The sequence below is a fragment of the Gorilla gorilla genome, chromosome 2, assembly GCF_029281585.2.
Source record: "Gorilla gorilla gorilla isolate KB3781 chromosome 2, NHGRI_mGorGor1-v2.1_pri, whole genome shotgun sequence".
NCBI classification, from domain to species: Eukaryota; Metazoa; Chordata; class Mammalia; order Primates; family Hominidae; genus Gorilla; species Gorilla gorilla.
This window is the reverse complement of record NC_086017.1, coordinates 91,642,967-91,670,617: the sequence shown is the minus strand read 5'-3', so window position 1 is coordinate 91,670,617 and position 27,651 is coordinate 91,642,967. Positions and strand designations below refer to the sequence as shown.

The 27,651-nt window shown below is 35.8% G+C and overlaps 1 protein-coding gene and 1 pseudogene across 1 annotated transcript in view; both read left to right on the top strand.

Annotated features, from left to right (window-relative positions):
* The window catches only part of GBE1 (1,4-alpha-glucan branching enzyme 1), a 274,004-nt gene that overhangs the window by 122,108 nt on the left and 124,245 nt on the right, over positions 1–27,651 (top strand). The window lies entirely within an intron of this gene.
* LOC109026074 (protein SET-like) lies at positions 17,774–27,292 on the top strand (annotated as a pseudogene).

The following is a 27,651-nucleotide window of genomic DNA, read 5'->3' as shown; positions in this document are numbered from 1 at the left end:
CATGTGACCTACGGTTGGTGCTGGCTGTCAGCTAGGAGCTCAGCCTTGGTTGTGAGATTGAGGACCCCAAATCCCCTCCTCGTAGCCCACTCCACAGACAACTTGGGCTTTCCCACAAGAGCGATAGTCCCAAAAGACAGGATGTGCAAGCTGCCATTTTATATGGTCTGGGTTTAGAATATGGCAGACTGCCACTTCTGTTGAAAACTACTGGTCAATCACAGTTTCAAGAAAACTTGAAAACTTGTTAGTTTATCTGATAAAACTTGTTAGGTAAAGATAAGAGAATTTTTGCACATAGCCTTAAAATTCCTTAACGCCCCTCCCTTCGAAGGGGCGTTAAGTAATTTTAACCACACACAACGAATATGCTACTTTACAAATTCAAAATAGATGTATTGAAATGCCTGTTCATGTGGAAATATTATTTACTCAGCCATATTTCTGTTATGAGAATTATCAGAGAGTTATGTCTGAAATAGCCATTTTTTTTAAAAAAATACACCTTTCATTATAAAATAATGCCATTGTAATTAGAAAATTTAAAAAGGCACACAAAATTCAAAATAAAAAAACTATATTTGAAAAATTTAAAAAGGCATACAAAATTCAAAATAAAAAACTATATTTGAAGATGTGTATTTAGCTATATGTGAATGCATTTAATGAATATTCCTTACATGCATAGAAATACATAACCCAATCCTTCACTTTCACCCTCTTCATAAAATAGCTACTCTGCCTGTAATTTTGAGTTTGTTCCTTATTCAGATGAAATCAGAAACTACAATTTATGTTTCATATTTTAAATATAAATTTTTCCACCCCTTACATTTGTTAGGCTGATTAATTTTATAACCCATTGACAAACAGACATAAATATGGCACATGGCTTGCTTAAGACCTAAGCCTCTTCTTTGAAAACTTTTGTCATAATTTTTGAAATTATTATATTTACTGTTTGAAAAAATTGATGTTATAGAATTGCTTCTGTAGAGATATGTTGCTGATGCTCATTTTATCCTATCTATATGTCACAACCTGTCACCATTTAGAATCTGTGATTCAAGTGCCATCATCAAAGTTATCAGAATTAAATCTCTTACTCTGAGTAATACCAGAGATCCTGACTGTGCTATTTCATTACCTGCTATGAATAAATTTCCAATCAGGAGCTGCCCATGTTTAATTTTCTGTCTACTCAGCTGAACTGCCTTCTAGCTTTGCTAAATTAGTAATGACAGTTCATCACAGAGATTGGGTTGTCCTTTATTTGGTAAAGAGAACTTTCTGACAGGTATGTCACCCGTAAGTTTCAGGAGTTTCTAGAATTAGTAATAATGAATATAATGTAGTGGTCCCAGTTTTAAATTCTGTTTGCATATTCCTCTGGCACTATATAAATGTACTTTTAAGACAATGAAAACTTGTTGGATTTAAATAACTGCTATGCCATAACCATTACTAAATCTTCAAATGAATATCTTTTGTTCGTTAAATATTTCTTTCAAAGATAAAATACTGACTTCTAAAGGAGATAGCAAAGTAGATCTAATGCTCATGTTTTTCCTCCTTAAACTTATGTTTGGACACAAAATTAATATAGTTATATTTCATCAGCTTGAGTTCATAATACGGTAACCATTAGGCTAAAAGATACTCTCTTTTCTTGAGCAACTAGAGTTGTTTTCAGAAACAAAAGTGAGTCCAATTGGTCTTTTTAGGGTCATAAGTATGTAGAATAAAGTACTCTTAGTATAGACACTATATATAATATTTGGGACTTCTTAACCATGGTGGGCATTTTCTACAAGTTAGTATGTGGAAGGAAATTCAAGGGGTTCTCCCTGCTCAGAGTGGATTTTTGTATCTGAGGTAATTATTCTATGATATCTTACCATATGGCTTTTCTATGGTTAATTAGAATTGATTTTTAATGGTAAGCCAGTCTTGCATTCCTGAGGTAAGCCCTCATGACCATAGATGTAAGTATTCTAAACAAAGTTTTAGCATAATTATATATGATATTACATCATGACCAAATCAGTTCTCAATGATAAATATTAACTTGAGGATTATTATGCATCAGTATATTAGCTAACGAGTATATGACACCATCATGATTAGCAAGATTATTTAAAAACTAAGCAACCATGACATGAATGGAAAATTCTAAAATTATTTTTAAGAGGATTTTTAAGTCATACACTACTTTTTGATTTTGTCATTGAATTACAAAAAGAACAATTCACCCAATGACAAAAACAAAAAAAATACAGAAAAAATAGCATACAAAGGGTAAATGTGTACAACCACATTTGAAAACAATTTGGTATTATTTGGTAAAGTTAGAGATACACATATACTATGCTGCATTTTTCAATATATATGCTTGGAGCATATGTTTGTCAGAAATTTTGGAGAGATAGACTTAAAAAAAAATCACTCCTTTCAGAGAACAGTAGGCGCCCCCATTTATTTGTGGTTTTGCTTTCTGTGATTTCAGTTACTCATAGTACTTTAGCCTGAAAATATTAAATGGAAAATTCCAGAAATAAGCAGTTCATAAGTTTTTTATTAGTTTTCAATAATAGCCTAATGCTATGTCACAATGAGGTCATTCACCTCACTTCATCATATAGCATCTTCATAGCATCACAAGAAGAAGAGTGAGTACAGTATAATATTTTGAGAGAAAGAAAGATTACATTCACATAAATTTTATTACAGTATATTATTATAATTGTTCTATTTTATTAGTTATTGTTAATCTCTTATTTTGCCTAATTTATACATGAAACTTTATCATAGGTATATATGTATAAAGACACAGTATATATAGGGTTTGGTATTATCCATGGTTTCAGGCATCCACTGGCAGTCTTGGACTGTATCTCCTAAAAATAAGGGAGAGCTAATGTATTTGTTTTTAATTTCACTGGATAGATTTCAAAGCACTGAATTTTTTTATAATTGAAGTAATATAGCATCATTTTAGACATATAAACACCTGCCTTATATGCTTTACAAAAACAAATGATGGCTGGACATGGCGGCTCACACTTGTAATCCCGGCGTTTTGGGAGGCCAAGGGGGGCTGATCACCTGAGATTGGGAGTTCAAAACCAGCCTGACCAATATGGAGAAACCCTGTCTCTACTAAAAATACAAAATTAGCTGGGTGTGGTGGTGCATGCCTGTAATCCCACCTACTTGGGAGGCTGAGGCAGGAGAATTGTTTGAACCTGGGAGGCGGAGGTTGCAGTGAGCCGAGATTGCGCCATTGCACTCCAGCCTGGGCAACAAGAGCAAAATTCCATTTCAAAAAAAAAAAAAGCCAAAAAACAAATGATGGATGATTAAAAGACATTTTGGACATAGTTTAGCAAACAGCTAACTATTCCAAAGGAAGTCAGACAGTAAGAAATAAGCAGTAACTTATAGCCTGTTCTTCACTAAGAATATTATAATCTCACAGTATGTTAATAACTTTTGAGAGTACTGAGTGTCCCATTAAAAGTCTTCCTGTTTTCTTAGTATTTTTTCTTTCCTTTTCAGCATTTCTTCCTTGTTAAAACCAGAATCTTATTTCAGCTTGATTAAGGAGAACAGTTAAATCTACTACTCTTTCAAATAAAGTAGAGTTAGCTTCAAAATTCAGACAGACTAATTCTCTTCTGTAAAAGAGATTAAGAAAGTTGCTATATCAATCTAATCTGTCTGGATTTGAGTTTGAATGGTAGAAATATAACTTCTCTCACAGGGTTTATGAGATTACTCAGTCTAGCAGAAAAGTTTCTATTGATGCAGAGTGTAGCACAGGAGTAAGGATTTACCATCTTTGTATAAACTTTGTTCCTGGTATTATCTGCCTCGTTTATTCCCCACAAGCCTAAAATTTAGGAGCACAGGGATATTTTTAAAGTATCTTGAGTATTTACATCTTACTCACCTATAACATTCACCTTCTCAAATCCAAACTAATGCTGAAGTAGGACAGTTCTGCTGGGTAATTTACCTTAAGTTAAAAAATGCTGCCCATTGCCCTAAAACATCTCTCTATTTTCTTTTCTTTTGCTTAAAACAATGGTTGGTGCATGCTTGTGAAAATGGTCTTAAGGTCCCTATTCAAGTGATTATCCATTTAAGTCTGGGAATTATGTGGTATCTATAATAATAATGGTTTTGTTTATGACCTTTTTAAATAAGCAGGTTAAAAGTGGGAAAAAATCAATTTTTCTGTTTTTTATCTGGGTGTAGCAAAACAGCTTGTTTAAACATGTCTATTTTCTACAGAATAGACTAGCAGTTTTGAAGTTATGAAGAGATATTTCATGGTTTTCTAGCTGAATGATTTCCTTAGTGTTATGCTGCAGATAAATAACTCATGTTACATTGAGTCACTTACTTTCAGAAAATATAGGTATTTCTTATAATTTTGAAAGCATCCATATATAAGTAATATAAAATTATTCATTTTTGAGGACCTTATTCCCATTAACTTAGATTAGTGATCAGGCAGATTTTTATCTAACTTCTGCATTTCCCATCCACATTTTATAATGTTGAGGCATCACTATTGGGTTGTAACTTGGATCTTTGGTCTTCCTTCTGTTTCTTTCACCATATGTAAGAGAAGCCGATAGCCACAGGATTTGGTTCCTTGTCTACTTCTAGGTTTAACTGTCTCCCCAAGATTAGACTTCTACCTGTATAGCCTTTCAAATTCTGTCTGTTGAAAGCATCAGTAAAACTTGGGGGCAGTTACAGTTACATTTTCTCATAGCGCTTTAGGGAACAAAACAGCATGATAGCCAAGTTGTCTGAGACTGGAGCTCTGTTCTTAACACTGTGTTAAGAACAGTGAAGGAGGCCAATGAGCTGTCCAGGTGGGTTCCCCTTGCCTTTGTGAGATTATGATATTCATGATGGTTACTGTCATACCTTCACTCATGCAGTTTTGAAGCATTAGGTGCTTTAGATGCTTCTCAGGCCACTTGATATAAAATAATTCATCTAGTCCCTCCCATGCTTCCCTGCCACGTGTTCCTTCACTAACTTTTCTCCATTGTCTTTCCCACCATCTGACATTTGGAATAGTTGTTTATTTTTAAATTTTAGTGGTATATTTGTTGTTTCCATATTAAATGTGAAAGGAAAGTTAATAATTTGTTGTTTCTCATGGGATATATTTTATGTAAAGTAAAATACCTCTCTTTTTTTCCCGTCTCTTGATCTCTCCTTCTCTCTCTTTTTCTCTCTCTCTCAGTCTCTGTCATAAACTTTTCACCATCATGCTTGCCATGGCGGCGACACTGCAAAGTGATGTGATAGATTCCTGTTCGTTAGTACTGAAAACAGTGAAGAAAGCCACACAAGATGTTTCCCCCCAAAATGCTAATTACAACACTAATAATAGCAATAATCATGTATACTATATAGAATTAAGATTAATTGATGATTTAATAACACAATATAAAGTGGGTGGTTTTAGAATTGGATGATCTTTACCTCTCTGCTCTTGAACCAAGCTGCTTACATTTGAGTTTCAGTTTCATGTATAAAGAACTCATAATGATATTATTTATGTGCCATAGGGCGGTGGTTCAGACTGCATAAAATAATACAATTGAAAATGTGCAACAACTAGAATATAGGATATCATGGAAAGTTTGGAGTTATACTTTCAGATTTTTACTAAAGGATAAAAGCAGGACTCGCGAACGAGGCAGGAAACTGAGAGAAGCAGGCCAGGTGGTTCTTATTGGCAACCTGGCAAACGGATCTCCTCTGAGGTGGCTGCCATTCACAAACCATTTCGAATACAATTGTCAGTTGCTTTCATGTTGAGAATGTGGACCCATGGAGCCACATCTTCCAGTTATTTAAGTCAGGAGCCCACATTTTATATGAAACCTCCCTATGTTAAAATCTCATACAATTAGTTTAAAATGTTCATTCACTGTGCATACCAAAGCAACATACATGCAGGATGGATAAAAAACAGTCACTAAGGCTATCTCTGGGTTCCAAAATGTGCCTTAGGAGACACGCAACAAATTCTACCAAACTACCAAATAAATTAAGGCATAAGTCAAATCTAATAAGGACAACTATACCTTCATAGCTTAAATATAGTATTTAATACTCTATTTTGTATTAGCAATGATAATTTTATAAACCTCAACTATTAGTATATTATCACCTAGCAGAATTGTGTAATATCTCCTTGATTTTAAGTAGTAGAGGAATAAACAAAATAAGTGTCTTTTAATATCAGGCTCAGTAAAGCAGAATACAACTTTATTAAAGAAATCTGTATAGTTAAAATTTGGTAACCTTGTTTCTTTTAATGCTTTGCATCTAAGTTGCTGTTAATTTGTTTTTAAAATATAAATATAGATACTGACCTTGCAGGCAGTATAGAGAATGGTATAGGCCTGGGCTCAAATACTAGTTCATCACTTACTAGCATGTAACCACAGCCAGGTTAATCTTTCTAAGTTTAACTTTAATTTCCCCCTCTGTAAAATACTAATAAGATTATAGTTTATCTACCTTGTATAATTGTGAAGGGCTCGTTACACACTTCCCCCAGTGTCTCAATTATAGTTGTGATAATTGTCATTGTCACTGTCATCACAATATCATTGTCATGATTATCTGTGGTCAGACTTACTAGCCAGCCTCGTTCCTGAAACATAACTACAAGCACTGAAACAGGTAATATTTTTTTCATGAGCCAAACCGTGTACCATAATGTTTATGGATATTTGTTCGTTGTTGTATCACACTATTTTTAAAAGGATGTCAAGCTATTTTTTGGTAGAAGGACAAAATTCAGAACAATTGTGGAACTGACCAACTGTGATCAATATCTAACAGTATTGAGAAGTCACAGCAAAAAACAGTGGAAGAAAGAGAAAATGCCTCAAGGTCAGAAACCAAAACTGAATGCCCAGCATTGTAAGGCCATTTACGTGCAGCAGCAAACAGCTCCGCACAGTGTAATTGTCCCTCTGGGCATCGTTAGACTGCAGTATAGTATAATAATTGATGATAATGAGTCTGAGTCATTAAAAAATAAACTTCAAGTCGTGTTCAAAATTTCTTTTTAAGATGCCAGGAAAAAGTAAAATATATAATCCTTTGGGTATATACCTAGTAATGGGGTTGCTGGGTCAAATGATATTTCTAGTTCTAGATCCTTGAGGAATCACCACACTGACTTCCACAATGGTTGAACTAATTTACACCCCCACCAACAGTGTAAAAGCGTTCCTATTTCTCCACATCCTCCCAGCATCTGTTGTTTCCTGGCTTTTTAATGATTACCTTTCTGACTGGCATGAGATGGTATCTCATTGTGGTTTTGATTTGCATTTCTCTAATGACCGGTGATGATGAGCTTTTTCTTCATCTTTGTTGGCCGCATAAATGTCTTCTTTTGAAAAGTGTCTGTTCATATCCTTTGCCCACTTTTTGATGGGGTTGTTTGTTTTTTTCTCGTAAATTTGTTTAAGTTCTTTGTAGACTCTGGATATTAGCTCTTTGTCAGATGGATAGATCATTCTACTATAAAGACACATGCCCACGTATGTTTATTGCAGCACTATTCACAATAGCAAAGACTTGGACCCAACCCAAATGCCCATCAATATTAGACTGGATAAAGAAAATGTGGCACATGTACACCATGGAATACTATGTAGCCATAAAAAAAGAATAAGTTCATGTCCTTTGCAGGGGCATGGATGAAGCTGGAAACCGTCATTCTCAGCAAACTAAAACAGGAACAGAACCGAACACTGCATGTTCTCACTGATAAATGGGAGTCAAACAATGAGAACATATGAGGATAGAGAGGGGAACATCACACACCAGGGCCTATTGGGGGGTGGGAGACAAGGGGAGGGATAGCATTTGGAGAAATACCTAATGTAGATGACACGTTGGAGAAATACCTAATGTAGATGACCATGGCACATGTATATCTGTGAAACAAACCTGCACATTCTGCACATGTATCCCAGAACTTAAAGTATAATAAAAAAAGTAAAATATAATTTCAAAGTGTTTCCATTAAAAATTTTTTATTTTTTATGTTTTTTTTTTTGAGACAGAGTCTTGCTCTGTTGCCAGGGTGTAGTGCAGTGGTGCAATCTCGGCTTATGGCAATCTCTGCCTCCCAGGTTCAAGTGATTCTCCTGCCTCAGCCTTCTGAGTACCTGGGACTACAGGTGCACACCACCACACCCGGCTAATTTTTTGGTTTTTTTTTTTTTTGTATTTTAGTAGAGACGGGGTTTCACCATGTTGGCCAGGATGTTTTCGATCTCCTGACCTTGTGATCTGCCCACCTTGGCCTCCCAAAGTGCTGGGATTACAGGTGTGAGCCACCACGCCTGGTCATTGTTAAATTTTTAAATGTTGTTTTAGAGATTGAGTTAAAGTTACTGGTCTACTGTGTTTTAATGAGGGATTACTGTGTAGATTTTATGTGGACTACTTTGTTTCCCTCCAATGTCGAATAAATGAAGCATTCCTCCACTTATGTTTTAAATGTCCAGGTGCCAAAGGCATATTACTAATCAGTTATTGAATTGAATACCTTGCTTATTTTGCGTTTTATATCAGGGAATATCTTTCTTTTTTTCTTTTTAAAGAGAGAGTCTCCCTCTGTTGCCCAGGCTGGAGTGCAGTGGCACAGTCATGGCTCGTGACAGCCTTGACCTCCCATACCCAAGCAATCCTCCCACCTAAGCCTACTGAGTAGCTAGGACCAATGGCAAATGCCACCATGCCTGGCTAATTATTTTTATTTTTTGTAGAGATGGGGCCTTCCTATGTTGCCCAGGCTGGTCTCCACCTCCAGAGCTCAAGTGATCCTCCCACTTCAGCCTCTGAAAGTGCTAGGATTATAGGCATGAGCCACCATGCACAGCCTAGGGAACATCTTATATATTTCTTAGGATCCTATTTTATGATGCTCTTTTCTGAGAGGAAAACAGGATTTTAAGCTATTTTCTATAACATTGGCTAGTTTAACTCTACTGATTACATGTTTAAAGTATTATTTCAACATGTAATCAATGGTAAACCAATGTAAAAATCAGTTGAGAAACAAGGTATTTGACGTATTTTAGAGGTATTACGTTTTGGAAATTTGGTGTGTATTTTACACTTAGGGCACATCTCAATTTGGATGTTAATTTTTCATCAGAAATAGTTGATATATATTTAATATTCATAATTTTACAGCAAAAAGTTGATTTCACCTACCTGAGTTGTTTCAAACATACTTAAATTTTGCAGTAATGGAACTGAGTGCCAGTTTTTAAATCTACATCAATATAAAATAGTTTGAAGTCAGGTAGCGTGATGCCTCCAGCTTTGTTCTTTTGGCTTAGGATTGACTTGGCAATGCGGGCTCTTTTTCGTTTCCATATGAACTTTAAAGTAGTTTTTTCCAGTTCTGTGAAGAAAGTCATTGGTAGCTTGATGGGGAAGTCATTGGTAGCTTGATGGGGATGGCCATTTTCACCATATTGATTCTTCCTACCCATGAGCATGGAATGTTCTTCCATTTGTTTGTATCCTCTTTTATTTCATTGAGCAGTGGTTTGTAGTTCTCCTCGAAGAGGTCCTTCACATCCTTTGTAAGTTGGATTCCTAGGTATTTTATTCTCTTTGAAGCATGCGGCACTATTCACAATAGCAAAGACTTGGAACCAACCCAAATGTCCAACAATGATAGACTGGATTAAGAAAATGTGGCACATATACACCATGGAATACCATGCAGCCATAAAAAATGATGAGTTCATGTCCTTGGTAGGGACATGGATGAAGCTGGAAACCATCATTCTCAGTAAACTATCGCAAGGACAAAAAACCAAACACTGCATGTTCTCACTCATAGGTGGGAATTGAACAATGAGAACACATGGACACAGGAAGGGGAAGATCACACACTGGGGACTGTTGTGGGGTGGGGGGAGGCGGGAGGGATAGCATTAAGAAATATACCTAATGCTAAATGACAAGTTAATGGGTGCAGCACACCAACATGGCCCATGTATACATATGTAACAAACCTGCATGTTGTGCACATGTACCCTAAAACTTAAAGTATAATAATAATAAAAAATATATAAAAAATACAATTAAACATCGAATTTTGTGGCCTCCCTAGCCAGGTTTCCAGGGCTCAGTAGCCCCATGTGAACTGCATTGAATGACACAGGTATAGCAAGTAGTCTGAAGGCTCTTGCTGTTAACAGCTTTGTAATCATTACATTGGGTAAATCTACATCCATTTATTGAGTTAGGTGGTTATAATATTTTATTTTTCAATAAACCCTTTTAGTAGCAATAAACTAAAAAAGTATATGTTTTATGAAAAGTACTAAACGTCTCTTTCTCAAGAAATTAAACATGTAACTTAAACATAATAGTCACTAATTATTAATCAGTTGCCAAGAATTGTTTTATACAACTACCAGTAAAATCACCAATTTGTCAGCCAGTAAACACATGTAAGTAATTATTTTGGCTTGTTTTTACCTCTCAAATATGACTCAGGCATAAGTGAATTAGAATGAATGATTTAGTTGTATAAAATTTAGTTATCCTGGGATTAAGATGAAATAAATAATTTAGTAACATACTCTGTTGCTATATATATATATGCAATTGTTCTTTCTCCTTTATATTTTAAAGGGTAGGCTATTTGCTTAAATGATGGGTAGAATATATAAATATATGGTGAAATAGACTGTTCAATTGAGTTTTGTCACGAATTTTCAAAGAAGTTTCATTAATTAAATTTTGTAAATATGACATGATCATTTACATAGAGAAAACAATGTTAGCAGTAATGAAGAAACTCATCACTGGCTCTTTGGCATTTTGCCTAACTCTGATCAGAATTTTTGATTTCTATCATTTGCCATTCTTCCACAATGATCACATGAATAAATCAGTTTTCAGATTTCCCAGAGCTCTTGCCCTCACTGTTAGAGTCCACAAGATTCCATCTAGGGTCTTCTTCATATTCTTATCTGTATGCTTTTCCTGAGGTCTCCTTCATGGCCATGATATTCATTCTTTCAAGAATTCAGTACCTTTTGTTGTAGAGACTATGCTGCACCTGGTCACCTTGAAGAAGAGAAAGACATGGCCCCTATTTCAGGAAATTAAAAGTCTAAAGAGGATGATACACAATATGTATGCTAATGCAACCCAGGGTGACATATTGATAGTTGAAGACACATATAAGGGGGCCACCTGAGTCTGAAAGGGGTTGGAATTGTCATGAAAGCCTCTGGAACAAATGGCCCCTCCCTGTCTCTGATTTGGAGTGGGCAAGTCACATAAACTCTGTGTCTCATATTCTTCTTTAAAATACTAATTTAAAGGGTGCCTATCTCATGGAGCTATTATAAGATTTAAAATATTAAAAATATGTGGCCAAGCAATGTGGCTCACTCCTGTAATCCTAGCCTGTAGTCCAGTGCTTTGGAGGCTTAGGTGGGAGGATCGCTTGAGGCCAAGAGTTTGAAGTTACAGTGAGGTATGATTGCACCACTGCCCACTGCATTCCAGCCTGGGTGACAAAGTGGAAACGACAAGAACAACAACAACAACAAATATATATGTTATATATATATATATATATATATATATATATATATATATGTAAAATATATAATTTTCTTATAACAGTTCTTGGCATATTATAAGAATTAGTATTGTTTCTTATAACTGCCATGGTTTATTCTAAAATTAGACTTCTCAGTTGAGCTCGAATTGATGTATCACATAAACAACACACATTCATTTAACTGTTACAGGTCCTTCCCTCTTTATTTTACTTCCACATGATTTTTCAAATCCAGATTCTCTTTCTTATTCCCCACCCTGTGTTAAAAATGCTGTTATTATTCACCTCCATTCTTTGTTCTCTTCCATGTGAGTATGTGTTTTATTATAACAGTTATTTGATTGCATTATTATCATAGTTTGCTTTTCTCCTTTATATGAAGCCAGTAATAAAAGTTTCAGCAGGGCAAAGACCATGTTTATCTTGTTTCCCACTTTATTCCTCAGGACTGGAATGGTGCTTGACACATTTAAACACAGATTTGTTGAATGAATAAATAAATGAATACATTTATGCTAATTCTCCCAAATTAGAATATAGATCTTATAATCCTCTTCCTTAAGCAAGTACCTCGGAACCTGCTAGAGAATAGACTGTCAAAGTTTGTCCAGATGAGTAGAAATGAAGCCCATTATCTCTATGAAGTAATACTTTTTGAATAGTTTAGATCCTTTTATACCCAGATATAGAAAATGGTGTTTCACTTCATTCACGAAATAACAATGGCATCCAGGTTTATTATAGCTCTTTGTTCCATATAATTTCTTTGGGAAAGTGGGAAATAATCCACCAAGGAGGAAAGTTCAGCAGGAAATTAGGAAGTGTAGTATATGAAAGGTGTTCAGTGATCAAATGCACTTGGAAAACCCCAAATTAAATCAAATTCAGCACATTTCTTTAGAATCAAAATTCTTGGAATCTAATTAGCTAATATACATTTTGAATCTCCAAGTAAGTGCTATATAATAATACTTCATATTTCAAATGTATTAGACCTTGAGACACTTCAAATGCACATAGAAGAGGTTTTTTTTGTTTTTTTTTAATGAGTCTGAACATGGCTTATGGGGTTTTGAAGGATCTGGCTCTAGTCTCATCTTGACATCCTTTTTCTCTTGCTTACTACGCTCTAGCCACTCCAGTGCTTTTCATGCACTGGGGCTGTTGTGCATGCTTTTATCTTTGCCTGGAGTAGTTCCCTGGTATCCATCTCCTGTTTATTTTCTGGTCCTCAGTGTAAAAGCCCCTTCTCCTTATCTTCGCCGGTCTAAAATCAGTTCGTCGGGAATGCTTGCTCAAGGCTTCCTCTTTTTATCCTTTACTTATTTATAATCTGTAGTTAAAAGTTGCAATTGTGTTTGTGTTTTATATTCTGAAATACTTACAACTTACCTATTTTTCTTTTGATTTTACCTTTAGGAGCTATTTCATTGCATAAGTGTACATATGTAAATTCTGTGCTATAAACATTGTTAATGGTCGTTTTACTTTTGTTTTGTAAAGAATGTCCTGTTTGAACCTTATGTCCTTGAAAGAAAATGAAGATTTTTACTACTACCTTAACCAATACAGATATAGTGATAATAGCTTGAGCTAGTGAGTGGATGAAATTAGAATAGATGTGCTTTGGCATTCAGGCTCTGCTTTTCCGAGCATGAGCTGCTCCTTACTGAGCAGTGCCGGTATTGTTTTGTTGTTTACTTTATTGAAATCTTACCGCCCCTAAACTAGCATCAACATGTAGTACTATTTATTTACAACATACAAGTTAAGGAAATGAAGTCTCTTTATGGTTATTTCCTCTAGCAGAAGATAATAGCACAACCTGCTTCAGTATTTACGCTTTTTAAAATAAAACACAATTTCACCTTTTCCTCATCAGCCCATCAGAAGTTTCTCTGGCTGCCTTTCTTCCTCTCCTTCTCTTCCTTTCTCATTACCTTTCCTTTTCTCCCCATACTCCAATAGATATCAGCTGTACATTTGGTGATTAAGCTTTGTGATATTTGAAAGAAGATAGCCAAAAACCAGAAATAAAAGTCAAGGGCCAGGCATGGTGACTGTCCTGTAATCTCAGCACTTTGGGAGGCTGAGGTGGCAGAATCACTTAAGCATTGGAGTTTAAGACCACCCTAGGTAACATAGGGAAACCCTTTCTCTACAACAAAATTAAAATGAAATTACCTGGGCATAGTGGTGCATGCCTGCTGTCTTTGATACTTGGGAGGCGAGGTGGGAGGATTGCTTGAGCCCAAGAGTCCGAGGCTGCAGTGAGCTATGATCATGCCGCTGCACTCCAGCCTGGGCAACAGAGTGAGACACAGTCTAAAAAAAAAAAAGTCCAGGATTTTATTTTTTATTGGTACTTATCAGTTTTAGGAAAGATGTAAGGGAATAGTTGTCTCTATGTTCTTTCTAAAAGTCTTAATTTACAGACTCCAGGTGCCTCCAGTGACTGAAGTGTAAAATATTAAAAGATCATAGCCAATGCAAAAATAGGAATGTCAGAATCAAATATCCTGAGAAGAAGCTATCAGTAGTGTCTAGAGTCTTAGATAGTATTCTCTTAACTGATAAAGACCTGAAAATATCTCCTATCAAGGCAGGAGTGAAGCATTCTATTCTTGGTTTCTGTGTTTTTCTTCCCCCCACCACATCCCTCCTTCTCCCTCCCCCTCCCCCTCCCTCATAACATAAGGGCAGGCAGGATTCTGAGGCAGGGAAGGATTTGAGTCTATGTCAGGAAAAGTGTAGCCGTGGTTTTATTTTAGGGCCCTACTCTTTTGTCTTCCCTGTGGTTGGCTCTTTTCCCTGCTATGCTGATTATTTTAGCAGGTAGAAAGAAGTGGCTGCTGCTAGAAAGTTTCCTTAAGAAATGTGAATATTTTAGGCTATTTGAGCATAAACGTAGCTAATTCAGACACACTGGGAACAAACCAGAAGGAGACTTGGTTCTTTTCCATTCTTTCTGCAGGGTACATTAACATCCCGTAGAAAGTAGAGATATGCTTCTTGTGTGTGTTTTTAAGTTATGTTACCTTATAGATATGAACTGGCTCAAATAAATATCTACTAGGTTATTTTCTTATTTATTTACATGTTATGTGTGTGTGTATGCATGTGTGTGTATCACATCTAAAGTCCAAAAGTTTATACCGGTTGATCATATATTATTTAATATTTTGGTTTTCTGAAATTCATAATCTCAACACACCTAAAATTTATAGACAACAGGGCAAGAATACACATTTCTAGACTGTGCAAGTGGGAAGTTTACTTTAAAAATAGATATGAAATACTGTTTCTGTATTAAATATATGAATATTACATGTTAGGAGCAGGAGGCTTTATGAACAAATGTTGATGCCTAAGTAATATGCTTGTGAGAATCCTGGTATGGTTAGGCTTTGTGTCCTCACGCAAATCTCATCTTGAATGTAATCTCCATAATCCCCATAATCTCCACGTGTCAAAGGAGAGACCAGGTGGAGGTAATTGAATCATGGGGGCATTTCCCCCATGTTTTCTCATGATAGTGAGTGAGTTCTCACAAGATCTGATGGTTTTATAAGGGGCTTGTCCTCCTTCACTCGGGACTTCTCTTTCCTGCCGCCTTGTGAAGAAGGTGCCTTGCCTTCAGCCTCTTTGCCTTCTGCCATGATTGTAAGTTTCCTGAGGCCTCCCCAGCCATGTGGAACTGTGAGTCAGTTAAGCCTTTTTCCTTTTTAAATTACCTCGCCTTGGGCAGTTCTTTATAGCAGTATGAAAATGGACTAATACAGATCCTATATTAAAAATAAGTCTGGGTCAGGCACAGTGGCTCATGCTTGTAATTTTCGTACTTTGGGAGGCCAAGACAGGAAGAATGCTTGAGGTCAGGAGTTCAAGAGCAGCCTGGGCAACATAGTGAGACCCCCATCTTTATTTAAAAAATGAAAATAAAAATAGCCAGTCATGATGGCTCTCACCTGAAGTCCCAGCTACTCAGGAGGCTGAGGCAGGAAGACTGCCTGAGCCCAGGCAACCTGGAGGCTGCAGTGAGGCCAGGAGGTTGCAGTGAGCCATGGTCATGCCACTGTACTCCAGCCTTGGTGACAGAGTGAAACCCTGTCTCAAATAATAATAATAATGTCTGGCACACCATAGATGCTAAATTAACTAATTTAACAAAAGTTTGAGTACCTACTGGATACCCAACCTTCCTGAACCCTGGGAATGAAGCAGTGAAGAAAACAGATAAGACACCAACCCTCACAGCCCTATACTTTGGTGAGGAAGACCAACAATACAAAGTACATTTCTAGGTAGCAACAAGTACTATGAAGAAAAAGGCAACCAGCTAGAAAGATTCAGTGTTGTGTTGTAAAGTGGCTGTCTATTAGTGTGTGGTCAAGATAAGCATTCTGAAAAGGTGATATTTAAGCAGAGACCTGAATGAAGTGACGTGCAATATCATATTCTGAGAATAAGCAAACAGTGAGGAGAAAAGCAATTGTGAAGTCCCTGCAGGGGCAGTGGGGTTGGTGTGTTTAAAGGAAGGCCAGGGAGATGTAGACTGGTAAGTGAGGGAGAATTTCAGGAGACTCCAGAGAGTTTGGCAGTTGTCAGATCATATAAAACCTTGTAGGCCCTTGTAAGGAGATTCAATTTTCTTCTGTTTTATTCAGTTTATTCTGTGTTTGATGGGGAGCTGTTTTAACAGCTTTTAAAAGGTTTGGATCAGGGAAATGGTATGACATTACTGAAAAGATCATTTTTTCTGTTCTAGAAGGAAGAGAGATGTTGAGCAGATGTAGAACTGGTGGGCAGATTTAAGATATTTGTATTGCAATAGTCCAGTGAGAAGCTGTCTTAGATCAGTGCAGTAGCATCAGGGGCTTTAATATATATATATAATTAATTAAATTAAATATGGAGTGCATGTTGAAGGTATAACTGATTTAAAAAAAAAACTTGCTGAGTGATTGGTTGTATATGAGGGGAAGAAAGAAGTTAACTCCGACGTTTTTGACCAAGAGGTAAAAAGGCCTCTGAAAATGGGACTTCTGTCGTAAGGTACACTGTAGCCATTCACAAATCCATGGGGAACTGGGAGGAGAAGGACTTGGGGGAAAATCAAGAGGTTAGTTTTGGATATCACAAGTGCGAGATGCATGTTTGCTGTGTAAGTGGAAATATTGAGTAGGCACTTAAAAATATAAGCCTGGAATTTAGTGGGGAGGTTCGGACTGGCAATTTGAGTCAGAAATCATCTGTTTATAAAAGGCATTCAAAGCAGTGAGCTTGTATCAGATCATCTGAAGAGTGTGTGTGAAGAAAGATGTGGTTGAGCTACTGAGCTCCAAGTTACTCTAACATAAAGAGGTCAGGAAGAAAAACAGAAGCTGGGAGCTAAGAAGATAAAGAAGGATATGCAGGTGAAATCGGAGGACCTATTTAAATAAGCCTGTTTTAGAAGGAGTTAGTGCTCAAAATGCCAGCTGCATTTGCAGAGTTTAATTTAGATGAGGATTGAGAATTGGCCATTGATTTAGCATGGTGGTCATTTATTTGGACTAAAAATGGTTTTGTTGGAATGGTTGGGCTGAAATTCTGATTCGTATGGGTTAAGAAGAAAATGGAAAGTGAGAAGTGAAGGCAGCAAGTGTAGAAAACTTTTATGTATAGAGAGAGATATATTTACAAAGTAGTAGAAAAGTGGGTTTGGTAGCTGGAATGGAGGTCAAAAGTCAAAGTTTCTTTTAAGGTAGGTGATAGTTCAGCTGATGGGATTGAGCTGATAGGGTTCTTAGAAAAACGCAGGGGCAATTTATCTGATGTAATAAAAAAGGAGGTGAAGTATATTGGTTTTTTGCAGGGAAAGAGGTAGATTTGATTGGGTGTTGATGCTTTTTAATTGCTTCCATTTTCTCATTTAAATAAAAGGCAAGGCCATCCAGTGAAAGTGAATGAGGGAGAGGTATTGGAAATTCCAGGTGAGAGGAAGTATGGTATTGTCCACTGCAAGAATGGGAGAGTAGTTCACTAAGGAAATGTGATAGGATTCCGTAGGGATCAAATTCAACTAAGGGTGGAGTTTTGTTAGGACTAGGAGAGTGATGTAAAGGAATGATTCGGGTAATAGACCGTGAGAATTCTAATTTGGATAAGCGTGGACAGGACAGCCGAAGAAGGATAGTAGGTACAAAAGATGTAGTTAGGAGTAATTTTCTGTTGGGGGGTGAAGAATTGTTGGATGAGGGTACTGAATATTTTGGCTTGTGGAACAGCCTTATAAGGAGACCAAAGCATGCTGTGACTTCCCTTAAGTCACAACCAGGGCTCTTTGAAAGCCAGGAGGAGGGCAGTCTCTTAGGATCCCCTCAAAAATGTTTGAATGACAATGGTGTTTCTCCATTTCCCTTACATTTTCATATACTTAACTTTTCCGAAATGATAGCAACAATAAAAAGATTCACAATTTCCTAGGTCGAATCTATTAAATTATAGCATTAAATAATAAGCCACAGCAGGAGGTATAATTATAAGGTAACCTTGAGAGACAGTTGATTCGAATACACTCAATCCATCACTAAATGTATTCTCCAAAGTGCAGAGTAAGCTTTCTAAAATGCAAATTTGACATGTGACTCACAAATGGAAAACATTCAGTGGTGTCTTTTCTGTTGCTTATAACAGAGTAACTGAAACTGGGTAACTTATAAAGACAAGGAATTTATTTCTTACAGTGATAGAGACTGAGAACTCCAAGGTCAGGGGCCCGCCTCAGTGAGGTCCTTCTTGCTGAGAGCGTCTCCCTGCAGAGTTCCTAGGTGTTGCTGTCCTCTCGTATACTGAGTCTCTGTGACTTTACACATGACATTTCCTTTCATTTGGAATGCACTCCCTCCTCTACTTTGCTTTATGGACTATCTTATATTTTAAGACCACATATCTTTCTTACCTTGTAAGAAACTTTCATAGAAGATCTCCTGTCCTCATCCTCATTCCTGCCTGGTTGACATTCTTCCCGCCACCTCACTGCAACTCAATCAGGACGTTCCTTTTTTATTTAAATACTGTTTAAGTATAATCTACTTAAACAAATCTAATATTGTATAAATTACACTTCCCAAAATAAAAACTCTCCCCATTTTACTCTTTTTACTGGACCACATGTCATTTCAGCGACTTGCCTTTTGACTTTATTTCCATAGCATATGCTTGCGCTCAAATAAATGCTCGTTAACTATTAGAATTCTTTCTAAAATAAAAGTATATATACTAAGTGCTCTTTAAATTTCATATATTAAAACAAGATGGTCTGCCATTAATTTTGGCTCTTGTTATTAAAAATTATTTCCATGTCTTGGGAGGCCGAGGCAGGCGGATTACGAGGTCAGGAGTTCAAGACTAGTCTGGCCAACAGAGTGAAACCCCATCTCTACTAAAAATACAAAAAAATGGCCGGGCGTGGTGGCAGGCACCTGTAATCCCAGCTACTCAGGAGGTTGAGGCAGGAGAATCACTTGAACCCGGGAGGTGGAGGGTGCAGTGAGCAGAGATCGTGCCACTGCACTCTAGCCTAGATGACAGTGCGAGACTCCGTCTCAAAAAAAAAAAAAAAATTATTTCCATGTCAAAAATAATTTGACCTTCTCGTGCTGTCATATATGACAGCCTTTTAAATTGCTGTTTTATATCATTGATTTAATTTAGTTTCCTGAGGAATTTATGAAAGCAATATTTTAAAATAAAAATTATGATTTATTTTTAAATAAATTAACTAATTTGCAAAGTATATTTTTTTAAATATGGAGATATTTTAGCTCATAAATTTATATGTTTTTTAATGGTGATGACATTTTAATGCTACGCTTTTTAACTTACTATGAAACGGTTTTACTCTACGAGATCTACAAAAAAAGGTAAAAAGAAAAACTTCATTTTAAATGTAAAATGGTGTTTTGTTTCCTCACATTAAAATGCATTTTAAAATGTCAAAATAAATGTGAAAAGCCAAAATTAAATCTCTTGGTCATATTTTTGAAAAGTGATAATTCTTTCTATTTTAATTAAGTCCCTAAAGAATTTTTAAATGTGAGTGTCTCCAACCTAGAGGATAATTTTAAAACAATTATGTATATAATTATTTGCTTTATAATTTTCTTCCATCCCACATAGTCATAATTTTGAGCCTTTATTTTAATGAGCCCCCATGAAATGATGTGTTAAGTGTTAATAATTTCCAACCTCCCATTTTATTTTCTCTTGATTAATGGAATCAATAAACAATTTATATTAAAATGCAAATGTGGACATATACACTCAAATGAAATAATCTAATTGTCAGTTTTAAAAAATTAGCATGATAATCTATAGTTGTACCCTTAATATATGTGAAATATGTTTCTTTTTATTCTAATTTCAACATGGACAGATATAGCAGAAGACCATAAAACCATTTTGTTCCATCTAAGTGAGAAAATGGTAGATTATCTTAACATATATGTATGTGTAGATACATTTACAAGATAAATTTGGATCAAGTTCATACAGACTTGGATAATATGAAGGACAATTTTTTTTATAGAATGAATACTACATTCATAGTTTAGCCATGGTGCTGAGGGTCTGCAGAATATCGTTGTTATTCTTCTTTTTATAGGGCAGAGACAAATGCTAAATATATCGATATTATTGATGATTTTACCAGAGATCCCGTTTTAAAAATAAATGAATGAAAATTACATGTTCCTTGCAATAGATGACAAAATTATATAGTAATTTTCTGCATGTTTGCATTATTTTGATATAATTTAAAGAGTCATTTTTTAAAAAGAATCTCATATATAAGTTCAAAGATTTCCAGAAGTATATTAGGTACGGTGTTTCTTTTCTGGGTGTGTAGCAGTTTTTCAGGCTGAGAAAATGACTGATGAGTAGATTCATGAATCTACTCATAGAGCAAATATCACTAAAGGAACATCAATAACTTTAGCTCTAGTCTTAATTTTTCATGTAAGCATGCAAGTAACTAAGTAATGCTTCTTTTTCAAGGACTTACTCTACATGTGTAAAATGAGAGTTGGCCTAAATTCATTTCTAACCTCTTAATACAAAGGGAGATTCAGGATAGGATATGCATCCTCAATGAAATTTCTAAACTGTGAGAGAAAAGTGAAGCAAAATGCCAAGGTGAAACGGCATGTGAGGAAACAGTTCCTGATTTAGAATGTCAAAGGCGAAAGAAACTTCTCATTGCTATTCAAAGTTTATTCCTCTTTGTCCTGCCTAAAAATTAACACGAAAATGATCCTCTTCAGTGGGATCATGTAGAATCATGGAGTGTGGAGTTGAGTTTTCTGAGGTCAACTAGGGATCACTTCTTTACAGTTTTTTCATGGTGTCTAATTTTCTGCAAGCTTTCTGGAAAACAATTTGTGAGTACTTACGTTAATAAGTCCTAGAGAATGATCACTGAATTATTAAATATAAGGTAATCTATTCTAAGGCTGTAGGCCAACTATAAGTTAAAAATGCTTTGTGCATTAAGATATTTCTTACAAGTTTATTAATTAGAAAACAGTGAAGATATTCTTCTAGAATGATGATCAAATTAAGACATTCTCAGATGAATGAAAACTAAGATAATTTGTTGCCAGCAGACTTATCCTAGAATGGTTAATGGACATTCTATGAAATGGAGAAGAAAAAATGGAAAGAGTGAAAGTACGGCTAAATACAATAAAGTTTCCTTCTCTTTAATTTTTAACTTATGTCACTGTGCAGACATCAAAATAACAGTAAAAGGATACTAGGAATAACTCTACATACATACATTTGGTAATTTAGATGAAATGGATCTATTTCTAAAAAAACGCTACCACAACTTACCAAATCTGAAATACTATAATTACCCTGTAACTATTAATAAAATTTAATTTGTAACTTAAAAGCATGTAACATAGGAAAACCTACATGTACATGTGTTTTCAATGGACAATTTTCTGAAACATTTGAAGAAGAATTCACACTAATCTAGTATAGATTCTTCCAGAAAAGAGAAAAAGAAGGAACACTACCCAGTTCATTTTATGAAGCCAGTATTGCCCTAATACTAGAACCACATAAAGATAGTAATAAGAAGATAACTACGGGTCAATATTCCTCGTGAATTAGGAGCAAAATTCTTAACGAGATATTAGCAAATGCAATTCAGCAATATATAAAAAGAATTATACACCATAACCAAGTAGGGTTTATTCTAGAAATATTAAACTTGTTTTGTATTTAAAATCCCAACACAGTAACAAGCTAAAGAAGAAAAAAATTATATTAGTTGATGAAGAAAAAGTATTTTGCCAAATTAAACACCCATTTGAAATAAAATGGCTCAGAGTAATAGGAACAGAGGGGAACTGTCAAGTCTTAATAAAGAAGATCTGTTAAAAACTGAAATGTGACAATATACTTAGTGGCTAACGTCTAAATTCTTTCTTTCTAACTTTGGGAACAAGACAAAGAAGTCCACTATCACCATTCTTATTTAACACAGTGCTGGGAATTCTGGCTAATGAAATAAGGCCAAAAATAAATAAAAAGAAAAGGAAATAAGACATAAGAGATCAGAATGGATAAATAAAACTTCCCTTTCTCTTTGTGGTTGACATGATTGTATATATAGAATATAGAAAATACCAAGGAATCTAAACAAAACCCCTCCAGAATTTAATAAATGAGATAAGCAAGGTTGCAGTTGTATTTCTATATACTAGTAATGAACAGGTGGTTATTAAAATTAAAAATATACTATTCATAAACACTTGTTCTCTCCCTCCTTCTCTCTTTCCCTTCCTACATCCCTCCCTTGAAGTTGTTTCTCTCTTAAAAGAGGTAGTAAGATGTAAATCCAATAAAATATATACAGGAATGTATAATGAAAACTATAAAACACTGATGAAAGAAGAAAATTTATATAAATGGAGATGCATACTATGTTCACAGATTGGACAACTCAAAGTAATAAAGATGTCATTTTTCTCCAAATCAAAAGCTGTTTAAGATGATTCCTATCAAATTCTTGGAAGACATTTTTACAGATGTAGACATAGATATGATTTCAAAATTATATGGTAGGACAAACATTAGAACACTTAAAACAATCTTGTAAAAGTGGAATAAAGTGGGAGCAATCAGTCTCCCCAATTTTTAGTCTTATATAGTTATAGTAATCAAGACTGTGTGGTATCAGTGGAGGGACAGACATATTGATGGAACAGAATAGACAACCCAGAAATAGACCTACGCAAATATGCACGACTAATTTTTGACAAAAGTACAAAAGCATTTCAGTGGAGGAATGATAGACTTTTCAACAAATGATACCAGAGCTGTTGGACATCCATAGAAATAAACTTCAACCTAAATTTTCTACCTTATGCAAAAGTTTACTAAAATAGATTATAGATTAACACGTAAAATGTGAAAATGTTAGAAAAATAAAACTGGAGAAAATCTTCAGCTGTAGGATTAGTCAAAGAGTTCTTAGACTTGACATGAGAATACTGTCAATACAAGGAAAAATTGATAAATTGGACTACTTCAAGATTGTGATATAAAGTTCTTGTTAAGATGATGAAATGACAAGCTAGAAACTCAGAGAAAATGTTTGCAAAGCACATACCCAAAGAGGTCTCAAATCCACAATACATAAATGTGTCAAAACGCTACAGTTAAAATAATCATAAAATGGTGAGAAAACAGAATATATAGATGGCCAATAAGCAGATGAAAATATATTCAACATCAGTAGGGAAATGGATACTAAAACTACAATGAGATATCCCTACATATCTATCAGACTGCTAAAATTAAAATAGTAACTACACCAAATGCTGGTGAGGATTCAAGAAGACTGGATCATTCCTGGTGTGCATGTAAAATACTATAATCACTGCAAAACAGTGTAGTAGTTTCTTGTAAAACTAAATATGCAGTTGTCGTACATGCCAGCAAGCAGTTGCACTCCTGCATATGTATTCCAGATAAATTAAAACTGTTTTCACACAAAAACATACACTTAAATGTTCATTGTAACTTTATTCATCATAGCCAGTACCTAAGGACAACCCACTTGTTCTTCAGTATATTAAACAGAGTGTAGTATATCCATATCATGGAGTACTACTCAGCAATAAAAATGAGTAATCTGTTAATACACACAACTTGAATGAATCTCCAGAGGATTATGTGGAGTAGCAAAAGCTCGTCCCCAAAGGGACATATTCCATTTTGTTTAATCCCATTTATATTATCATTCTTGTAGTGACAAAGAAATGGAGAAGAAATTAGTGTTTTCCAGGGCTGAGGGTGGTGGTGAGAAAACAGGAGTGCTCTGGATGCGACTATGAAAGGACAAGAGGATTCCTTCTAGTGATACAATTGTTCTGTATCTTGGCTGTATTGATGCCAATATCCTGGCTGTGATATTGTACCACAGTTTTCCAGATGTTATTTGGGGAAAATGGGTAAAGTGAACACAGTACCCCTCTGTATCATTTCTCATAACTGCATATAAATCTACAGCTTTCTCAAGATAAAAAGTTTAAGAATTTTGGTTTTGCATACAAATTCTAAAGCAGCTGGAAGAAAATATACCCACAATTAATAATTATTTAAGTATTCCCTCTTGACGGCATTTGGCACTAGTCTTCATTTTCAAAAACCTATTGACATAGCTAATACGTTTTCAAATAGATTCATTTTTAAAACAATACAAAACTTTTTTTTTTTTTTGAGAAAAAAATCTCATTCTGTAACCTATGCTGGAGTACAGCTCACTGTAGCCTTGAGCTCCTGGGCCCTGGGCTCAAACGATTCTCCCACCTCAGCCTCCCAAGTAGCTGGAACCACAGGCACATGCCACCACACCTAGCTAATTTTCCTTATTTATTTATTGAGATGGAATGTCACTCTGTCTCCCAGGCTGGAGTGCAATGGCATGATCTCTTGGCTCACTGCAACCTCCGCCTCCTGGGTTCAAGCGATTCTCCTGCCTCAGCCTCCTGAGTAGCTGGGATTACAGGCACGTGCCACCATGCCCAGCTAATTTTTTGTATCTTTAGTAGAGAAGGGTTTTCACCATGTTGGCCAGGCTGGTCTGGATCTTTTGACCTTGTGATCTGCCCACCTCAGCCTCCCAAAGTGCTGGGATTATAGGCATGAGTCACCGTGCTGATTTTCCTTATTTTTTTTGTAGAAAAGAAGTCTCAAATTCCTGGGCTCAAGCAATACTCCCCACCCCAGCCCCCGCCTTGGCCTCCCACAGAGTTGGGATTGCAGGCATGAGCCACCATGTCTGGCCTCAAATAGATTCTTAAAAAGCAACTTGTATTTTAATTTAGTCAAATCAGGGACATCTGCTGCTTATGCAGTCACTTAGAACATCAATGCCAATTAAGAACATTTTGATTGAGAACTAATCTTCAATTTCACAGTTCAGAAATTATGGCAGAGTTTTTTCCCCCCTTAGATTAGATTGAGATATAGGGGACACACACCAAATTTATAGAGAAAGATATTTTAAAAATTGTTGACCTAGTAATATTAGATGAGATAGATGCTTTAAAAGTAATTGTGAAGCAAGAGTGGTGGTGTGAACCTGTAGTCCCAACTACTTGGGAGGCTGAGGCAGGAGGATCACTTGACCCCAGGAGTTTCAGGCTGCAGTGAGCCATGATTACACCACTGGACAACAGAGCCAGACCTGACTCTAAAGAAACAAAAAAAAGTAACTCAGATTTTGGGGTTCACTAAGCAACTTACCTTTGTTTCAGAGTTTATGAATGCTATCAGTAGTTTTAAGGGGTTTTTTTTTTTTTTGGTGTGTGTGTGTGAACACGTTTAGTTTTATTGTAACAAAGCTTGTATACTTTCAATGTTTAAAACTGAGCATCATCTTTCCTTTCCAGTGAAACAAAGAGAAAATTTAAAAATAAACAAGAACATAATTACAATAGAGAATGTTAATACCAAATAAGACCCTACAGGTTCTGCTGATTCTCCCACTGAGTGGCAGGGCCCAAGCCATCATTAGGAGAGGATTTATTTTGAAAGTGTCATCTTAAACTGCAAGGATGTCTGTCAGATATCACAATTAAACATGCCAAAGGAGAAGCCATATTGTCAAAATGCCCACTTAACCCACTGAAACGTCTCAAACTCACCCCTTGCTGACCTTCTATAACCCCATTTTTTAAGTTTTTTTTTCTTTTTTTAAACAAGAGAAAATAGACAGATACATGTTGGTATATGCTAACTGTCCATATTCACATAGAGACACAGTGTGCTCTCTGATCCCAATATACAGAGAAAGGAAAAAACTAGAATTGTATGCACTACTACACAGGGACTTAGCACCCTCCAGCTTCCAGTAGCGTGAAGGGAGCAGGTTTTTTCTTTTTTCCCACAGAGCTTGGGGGTGTTGATTCCATATAGTTCAGACAGGAAGGGATAAAAATGAATTTTGAACAGAAAGGGGTAGAGACTCTTTTCCTGTTCTATTCTGCTCAAGGTATTTTCTCCAAAATAAGTCGAGAATCATGGTGTAGGGAAAAGAGACCTCAAGAACAGGGTGACTGAGGATAAGATTAAAAAAAAAAAAAAAAGACTGCAGCTTGCTCCCAAGGACTGGAGAACATTTTAAAAAAGGAAGGTCGGAATCCATCAGTGTTCTATTAGTCATCTTCTCCTTCATCCTCCTCTCTTTCCTCCCCTTCATCATCTTCATCTTCTTCACCTTCATCCTTATCCCCTACTTCATCAGTATCTTCTAATCTTTCCTCCTTTGCTGCATCATCATCATCATCATCATCATCATCATCATCATCATCATCATCATCTTTTTCTCCTTTTCCTTCTTCATCATCCATATCAGGAACCAAGTAGTACTGTAATGGTTTTGGCCAAATATTGTCTTTGATGAACTCTCCTAACTCATCCACACCTGCATCAGAATAGTCAGCAAATCAGGTAAAGAAGCTCTCTGGACCACCTCCTGCTGTGGGACCCAAGGAGACATCTGCTCCTGCAGGCTTGCCTAAAAAGGGACAAGAAGAACAGTAAGAAGCAATTGAACACATGGATGAAGTACAAAATGAAATAGACTTAATGTGAGGAGATTTGAAAGTCGAATAGAAATGTAACAAACTCCGCCAACCACTTTTTCAGAAGAGGTCAGAACTGATCGCCAACATCCCAGATTTGGAGGTAACAACATTTGTCAACCATCCACCAGTGTTCGCACTGCTTGGGGAGGAGGACGAAGATGCACTGCATTATTTGACCAGAGTTGAAGTGACAGAATTTGAAGATATTAAATCAGGTTACAGGATAGATTTTTATTTTGATGAAAATCCTTACTTTGAAAATAAAATTATTCCCAAAGAATTTCATCCTAATGAGCGTGGTGATCCATCTTCAAAGTCCACTGAAATCAAATGGAAATCTGGAATGGATTTGATGAAACATTACAGTCAAACGCAGAATAAAGCCAGCAGGAAGAGGCAACATGAGGAACCAGAGAGCTTCTTTAAGTTTTTTTTTTTTTTAAAGGAGCGTGGATTTAACACTGTAAGAGTGGCATGATTTTAGTAGATACGTAATCTTGATAAAGTAAATGTCTTATGAACCATTCCTGCCTAAAAAGTTCTAATATTCCTATAATTTGAAAGTTTGCATTCTTAAACTAGTGTTTGTTTCTTCCCACCACTGCTAAGTTCGTACTGATTAATGCATATTAGTAAGATTAGTAATAATGTTTGCTTTTACTAGGCATGATGTCAAAAATGCTTTTTTCCAATATGATTTCTCTTGAGGTTTTTCTTGTGTTTCTTCAGTATATCCTGGTTTTCATAATTCAAAAACTTGTCACGTTGCTTGTGTTTGGATATTCCCTGACTCTTCATCAAAAAAGCATTTGCAAACTATGTCTTAGTTATATTTAT